The sequence below is a fragment of the Pteropus vampyrus genome, unplaced genomic scaffold (genome assembly GCF_000151845.1).
Source record: "Pteropus vampyrus isolate Shadow unplaced genomic scaffold, Pvam_2.0 Scaffold366, whole genome shotgun sequence".
NCBI classification, from domain to species: domain Eukaryota; kingdom Metazoa; phylum Chordata; class Mammalia; order Chiroptera; family Pteropodidae; genus Pteropus; species Pteropus vampyrus.
The window spans coordinates 6,511-14,677 of NW_011889147.1; the positions used below are offsets into that span (position 1 = coordinate 6,511).

Sequence of the window (8,167 nt, forward strand, 5' to 3'; positions counted from 1 at the left end):
TTTCAACAGATTTAATGAGGGCCACTTACATTGTGGAGAGTACTCCCCTTTACTCAACCTACTGATGTAAATGTTAATCGCAGCTGAAAAATACCCACACAGCAAAATCTACACTGGTGTTTGACCAAACAGCCAGTCACCATAATCTAGCTAGCCAACTTCACACATAAAATTTGCTATTGCATGAGTACTACTGCAATGTAAATGTATGAAGTAGTAGCATGAAATAGAATGGCTGACAATTAAAATGAAGGCATGTAGAGAATAAATATTGCACTCAGAATGTACAGAACCTTGTTATTTAATGTTGACATGTGGAAGGGAGGAAAGAAATTACTGTCAGGATTCTGAATCAATAAATTGAGTAATGGTGCCTTTTACTGGAATTGAAATATTGGAGGAAAGGAAGGTGGGAGTTGAAAGAGGTAATGACTTTAATTTTAAGCAATTTATGCTGGAAATTCAATAGACAAAGAATATTTTTATCTAAAACACTAAATAGAAGATAGAGAAAGAGACATAAATGTGGTAGTTGTCAGTGTATAGAGGTAAAGTCAACTTCAAAGAGGAAACCCAACCTCGTTCCCTCAAGCTTGCTTAATAGAATATGAACCTGACCATAAACCAGTCACTCCAAGAGCTTGTTTGCTCAGTCTCTGAGGATATGAGAACCGTGCTTATTCCCATAGAGAAGTCACTGTTTTGACCTTACAGAAGAATTCACAGCATGCCAAGAGCATGTCATTCTGTTCTTTAATGTAATCCTCTATACCTAGACTGGAGCCAGAGATATCAGGCATATAGGTCAGAGTTTATGGGTTCACAGAGCCCAACCCCAGCAGAAAACCTTCTTGAAAGAAGAATGTCTTTAGTAATGTTACTGTCTGGTTCTTATGGGTCATTTCTGCTCAGAATGTATTGTCATAACTATAATTATGTTGTGCAATTTAAGATAAGCTGCTGTGGTTGAAAGTAGCTACAGTTTGCAGGTACAATAACCTTAACTTATGATAGGGAACAACTTTTGAAAAAAATAAAATTTTAAGTAAATTTTCAGCAGATTAAGTATTTCTTTATGTTAAGTAATTTGTGTTTCTATTTATAAACTTATGTTAATTTTATTAGCGGTAACTGATGATGGGCCTCTGATTTACTATTTGATATCGGAAAATCCACCCCCTACCGCTGCTTAAAATCTCCACACTGGTTAATTACTGATATATTTCGACCACAGGCAATTTTCTTTTATTATGTTTATGGTATAGTATCATATCAATTTCTACAAAATAATGGGTTTCACTAAGAAAATACTTTTTTGCCAAGCACTCTCTTCAGAGCCCCCTTAATCTCATTGTTCCTGAGGCTGTAGATGATGGGGTTTAGCATGGGAATCACCACCATGTAGAACACAGACACCACCTTGTTTTGGTCAGTTGAGTAGCTGGACTTGGGCATCATGTAAATGAATATGATGGTCCCATAATACAGAGTGACTGCTGTGAGGTGGGCACTGCAGGTGGAGAAGGCTTTGTGGTAACCCTCATTGGAGCGCATCTTCAGGATGGTTGTGAGGATGTAGATGTAGGAGGTGGCTATGACAAACACTGTGACCACAATGAGGGATCCAGCTGTAAATGACGGGATAAATGACCGTGGGGATGCGGCTATCATAACAAGAGTTCAAGTAAAGGAGCAAAATCACAGAAAAAATGATTGACTCGATTTGGCCCACAAAAGATTAAAAAATAGAAGGAAATAGTAAAAGAGGAAGCATTAATAAAACCACCTACATAAGCCACTATGAGAAACTGAACACACACTTGTGTGGACATTTTGGTGGAATAAAGCAGTGGGTTGCAGATTGCCACAAAGCGATCATATGCCATGATAGCCAGCAGGAAGCACTCAGCTGCCCCAAAGAATGCAGTTGAACCCAGCTGGGTACCACATCCGTAGTAGGAGATTGTATTTCTCTCCACCAGAAAGTTTTTAAGCATATTGGGTGTGACAGAAGTTGAAAGGCATATGTCCACAAAAGCCAAGTGGCTCAAAAAGAAATACATAGGATGATGGAGCTGAGAAGAGATTCTGATAAGAATGATTGTGCTGAGATTGCCAGATATGGTCACTAGGTAGATACATAGGATGGTCATAAAGAGTATGACTTGAAGGATTAGGTTGTCAGTTAAGCCAAGTAAAGTGAAACCTTTTACTGCTGTGTGGTTCCCATCCCTCGGGGAATCCATGAGGTAGCTGCTACCAGAGAACCTGTGGTGAAACATTACATTAAAGAAGTTGTAAATTTGATGGTTTCATTTTTATTAATACGCATAGAGGATATTGTAAACAAAATCGTTATTCAAGCTAAGTTAAAAATTTTTTTTCCACTTTAGAGCCCAGAGTTTATATTTATGGATAATGAGTCTTGTATATTTTTTTAGTCGTTTGTAGCAGAAGCACTAGAGGACATGCTTCAAATAATGAAGATATTTTTCTCGTTATATTATCAATTTTTAAAATGTACTTGATGTGGCTTTAAATCTAAACATTAAAAACATGATTTATGAGAATACCATATTGGAATGGACACTATAACAGAAAAGATAAATGTATAAATGTTGTATTATATGACAGATAGTTGAGTAATAGCTAACAATTATTGAAACTTTACTAAAAAGTAAGCACAGGGTTAAGAATTTTATGTATATTGTTCTGTATTAATATCCATGAAACAATATTGAGGATTTCAGATGAAGAAAATAATTTAACATTGTTAAGTAATTTATTTAAATTTACATAACAAGTGATGCAATCAAGTTGTGGATCTCAGGAATTTTGAATTCATTTCATTTTTTTAAGTAACTACACTATAAATGGAATTAAATAATACTCTCGATGAAGTTGAATCTCTCAGAAATGGGTGGATAACAAATTACCTAGTGTATAAAAGAAGAGCCTAATTAATTAGAAAGTTTATAATTTCCATCAGTAAACAAGATCATTTTTTTTAAAAGGAGAAATGCAATTTTCTTAATAGGATAAAGAAGAAATAGGAATTTCAAATTGAGATTATGTGTAAAGATACCTAGTGTAAATTTACTATGTGTGTTTAACATTTATAATTAAAATACTATTTTATCAAGTAGTCTGATCTGTAAACCTAAATACTATAAAACATTCTATGTTTAATACCTAGAACATTATTAAAGTATGTTTATTCAAACAATTCAAATCATTTGCTAAAGTAACAATATTTTATAATTGGAGTGTTATAGAATGAAAAAATTTTAGTTTCTACATAAAATACAGCTGAATAAATGTTCAGAACTTTACCCAGCTCATCACCAGGTTGAACCTCATCTCCACGTCTTCTGGCTGTATATTCTTGACTTTGTCAAAAGTATCAGGTTTGCATGCAAACTCATCATACAAAACAATATGTCCAAAATAAGTCTCGAAAGCATCACAAAGCTAATGAATTTATTAGCATTATGGTTGAGTGGCAAGTTTAGATATTCTGAAAGACCATGTGAGTTTCTGGCCTTACGGGTAGATAAATAAAGAACCCCGAAACCTTAATTATGCCTGTTTATCCTCCTAAATAGACTGTAAAAACTTAGATTAATTCCGCTGAGATTACTTGCTATCTGACTGTTGGATTCTTTTGTCGTTTCTCCACTACGGCTTATGAGTACACTACAGTTGTAAAGAATACATTATTTTCAAATGGTAAGAAATCATTACATCAGATTACTCACAAAAGCCAAAATCTTACCCCTTGAAAATAAGAATTCATTTATCTTACAGCAATAAATTCAAAGTCGTTGTTGTTATATAGTTTCCATGCTGTCTTTCATTATTGTTTACTTTTGAGGATAAATCTCTGAAGAGTCTAGAGATTCAAATGTGAATTCACAAGCACCAGGGGTCATTATCACATTCTCAGGTGAGTATTGAGCAGTTCACTTCACATAAACACAACAAATCTTTGAGTTCTGTCAATTTTGAACTCATTTTTTTCTTAATATCTAGATTTTGATGCTTTTTCAATAGTTATTGGTAATATAAATAATAACTTATAAGTAAATATTAGTTCTAAGTTTGCTTTGAAATTTCAGTATAAGTAATACTATATTTCAACGATAAAATGGTAACTTCAGCTTTATTTAACGTGTTCATTTTACAAGAGTTTATAGTGATTTATGGAAAACATTCCTTTCAATGCCTTAGGGTGCATGGAGTGGAATGTCACGTAAAGTTAAATTTTATTTCGTTTATTTGTTATTAAAAATTTTGGGCGTATCATTGATTAACAAAATCACATAAATTTCAACTGTATCATTCAACAGTAAGTCATGTATATTGCATTGTATATTCACCACCCAGAGTTAGATTTCCTTTTGTCACCAAATAGTTGACCTCTTTTACCCCATCTACCTCTCCCTTCCCTGCTTCCCTCTGGAAACTACTAATCCACTGTCCATGTCCATGAGTCTCTGTTTGTTAGTCATGTTTGTTTGTTGCTTTCAGTTTTATATCTCACATGTGAGTGACATCATGTGGTTTTCAACTTTTTGTCTGACATATTTTGCTTAGCGTGATTATCTCAAGATCTATCCATTGTGTCACAAATGGCAGTATTCCACCTTTTTTTATGGCTAATATTCCATTGTATATATGTACCACATCTTCTTTATCTAGTCATCTGTCATAGGACACTTCAATTGTTTCCTTGTCCTGGACATCATGCATAATGCTGCTATGAACCTCGGGGTACATATACCTTTGTGGATAAATGTTTTCAGGTTTTTTGGGTAAATACCCAGTAGAGGGTTTGCTGGATCATATGGTAGATCAATTCTTAGTGTTTTGAGGAAACTCCATACTGTTTTCCATAGTGACTGTACCAATTTGCATTCCCACCAGCAGTATATGAGAGTTCACTTTCCCCGACAATCTCTCCAACACTTATTACTTGTCCGGTAGATGATAATCATTCTAACGGGTGTGAATCAAATGGTTACTCTTTGCAAATGACATGATTCTCTATATAGAAAACCCTAAGGACGCCACTAAAACACCATTAGAAACAAGCAAATACAGTAAAGTTTCAGGATCCAAAATCAATGTTCAAAAATCCATAGTGTTCCTATACTCTAATAATGAATTTTCAGAAAAGAAATGTAAAAAGTTCCTTTTACAATCACTACAAAAGTAATATAATACCTAGGAATAAACTTAATGAAATATGTGAAGGACCTATACACTGAAAACTATAAGACAATGTAAAAAGAAATTAAAGAAGGTACAAAGAAGTGGAAAGATATTCTGTGATCTTGGATTGGAAGAATCAACACAGTTAAAATGACCTTATTACTTTAAGAATATACAGATCTAATATAATCCCCCCAAAATATTCAAATGGCTTTTTTTAAAGAAATAGAACAAAAAATCATCAGATTTGTGTGGAAGCACAAAAGACCCCAGATAGCCAAAGCACTTCTGGAAGAGAAAATCAAAGCCAGAGGTATCACTCTGCCTCACTTCAAATTATACCATAAAGTTGAATTTTAAATAACACAGTTATTTAAGACATGTGTATTTTCTTTTTTTTCTAGCTGAAAGTATAAAACAAATATCATTTAATTTGTAAATAGAGAATCGTGAAGTACAAGAGGTCTGAATGACTTCAAGATCAGACTTAGTCTGCAGACCTCAAAGGGATGACTACTAATTAGTGGCTTATTTAACTAGATGGAAGATGGTGGAAACACCTATTTTCAACCTGAAGGCTCAAGCTAATCCTCTCCCTAATCCTAATTTTAGAAAATCCTGTCTCACCTTGCTGATGGGCCCATTGATGGATATTCCACTAAAAATAGTAACCAACTTGCCTTCAGACTTTCCTCTTTGCCAAGTACTGTGCTTAACACATTTACATATATTTTCTCATTTAATCACTGCAATACTTTGGTGAGCGAAGTACTGCAATTATCCTAATTTTACAGAAAGTGGAGCGAGGCTTACTCTACTTGTTCAGTGTAATCAACTGGTATAATTCAATCCTGGTTTAAAATTCAGTTCAGACTGAGTGCTAGAATGTGTATACTAACTACTACTGTCTTTCAGTCAACTTTAAGACTCTGAGTGCCTAAGCGATCACCACTGGTTCTCGACTAGTCCCTGATTTACTCTCCTTTCTCCCCACACTCTACACTCAACTTAATTCCCTAAAATTGGCTAGACCTACACTGTGGTCCTGAGCACCAGGTCGGTACTCAGGATCCTAACTTACTCCCATGTGCCCACCAATGACCAGCTCCTGTTGCTCTTATCTCCTGATTTCCATCACGTGTCCACTTCTTTCCACTTGACACGGAAATAGCTGTCTACTTGATTTTCCCGTATACACATTTGGCCTCCGCCAGAACAGCCAAAGTGAGTTATTTATTAAAATAACTTAATATTACTCATTTTTAATGCTATCAGTTACATATATTGGTTAAAATGTCTGAGAAGAGATAACAGTTTTCCATGTTCCTTTCCTTTGCAAATCCAAAATACAACTCCCCAGAGGTAACTGCTTTTGACTCTAAACTATTTCGTGATTGAGATTCCTCAGTATCTGTAAATAATTTGTTTTAGTAAAGAAAAGTTATATTTTCCATCTATGATCCTGCTAGTTTCTCTTTTTATTTAATTTCAACATAATTGATACAAGGAGAAAATCAGTGGATTTCACACTGTAAGAGGATCATTATGCATATTATTTGTAGAATTTATATAACACGGCCAGAACAAAATAATAGGTTAAATGTCAAAAAGAATAAATTTTAATTCAATATTCCATTGCAAAGATGAAATAAAAAGTAATTTCTCACAGCTAACATGCAAAAAGAATGTTTTGGTACCAAGCTTTGAAAGATATACAGCAATAAACAAGTAGAGTTAAAGTGGAATCTTATATACAAGGTTATTATAAATAAGTTATTCAACTTTATTTTAGCTAAGTGGAGAATGAAAATAAATCTTCCTGTTTGATAAACCATCTTTTTAGTTTAATTAATGATCATATATTGAATATTTTATTCATATCCATATAACAGATTAAAAAAGAGCTCAGTTTGTTGTCATCTCAAATTCTACCTTACCTAAAAAATCAGTTTATCTTTTAAGTTTCCAGCTATTACAGCAAATCCTCTGGTTATACCTTTAATTTTAATCTAGGCTCACTTAAATGACTTGGAGTTTAAAATTTGTATTTCTAAACCTTATTCCAGGTTTAAATGATTCCAAATTTTTATATATTCACCTATTGACATTCTGCACACCTCCCCATTCACATCAATATACACAAAAATACACAGGTACACAAATAACTTCACTCTTTCCATCTTTTCAATATTATTTTTTGATATTCTAATCCGTTAAACTTTGGAATTTTGATATTCTAATCTGTTAGACTTTGGAATTTTATGTAATATACCGTTGCAGAAATGTTGCAAAAATAAGACCTGCGAGAAACCAAGCAGCACCTGAAGGGTTGGAGAACTCAGGTTTATTATGCCAGCAGTTGCGGAGGAGCTAGCACTCTGAAGATCTGTGCCAGGGGCTCAGTTGCAACTTTCCTTATATAAGGCTTATTTGGCATGGGCCAATTGGATAATTTATCCTGGGACGGTTACAAATCTCAGGAGTTGCTATGTGTTACAGGCAGTTACAAAGAGTTACAAAGCGGAGGAGTTGCTATGAGGTACAGCCAGTGGCATTTGTTGCAAAGCGCAGGAAATGCTATGGGTTACAGGAAGTTACATTTGTTTAGACAGAACAAGCAAAAAGGAGGATGAGTCTTTAGTTAATTTCCAGGTCACCCTGCCATACGACCTATGCAACAAGCATATCTACAGAAGCAGAACAAAGAGCTGATTATAAGGTTAGCCGTTTGAATGAAAATTTTTCTTCAATACATTTCACATTTATTTTACTTTAATTGTAGAAAATATCCTATAACCCCGTATTTCATAAGGAACAGGATATCTGTATACCTAGTCTCTTCAAGTCTCTTACCAAACATTGCTTCCTTATTTTAGTCGCCTGTACCTTAAGACAGTGTTCTGTAATTAGAATAAAGACTTATAAATTTTATATGCTGACTACAAAATACTAA

The 8,167-nt window shown here is 34.1% G+C and overlaps 1 pseudogene; it reads right to left on the reverse strand.

Moving 5' to 3' along the window:
• Positions 1-1,299: 1,299 nt before the first annotated feature.
• On the reverse strand, positions 1,300-2,246 carry LOC105305141 (annotated as a pseudogene).
• Between the last annotated feature and the right edge of the window lie 5,921 nt (positions 2,247-8,167).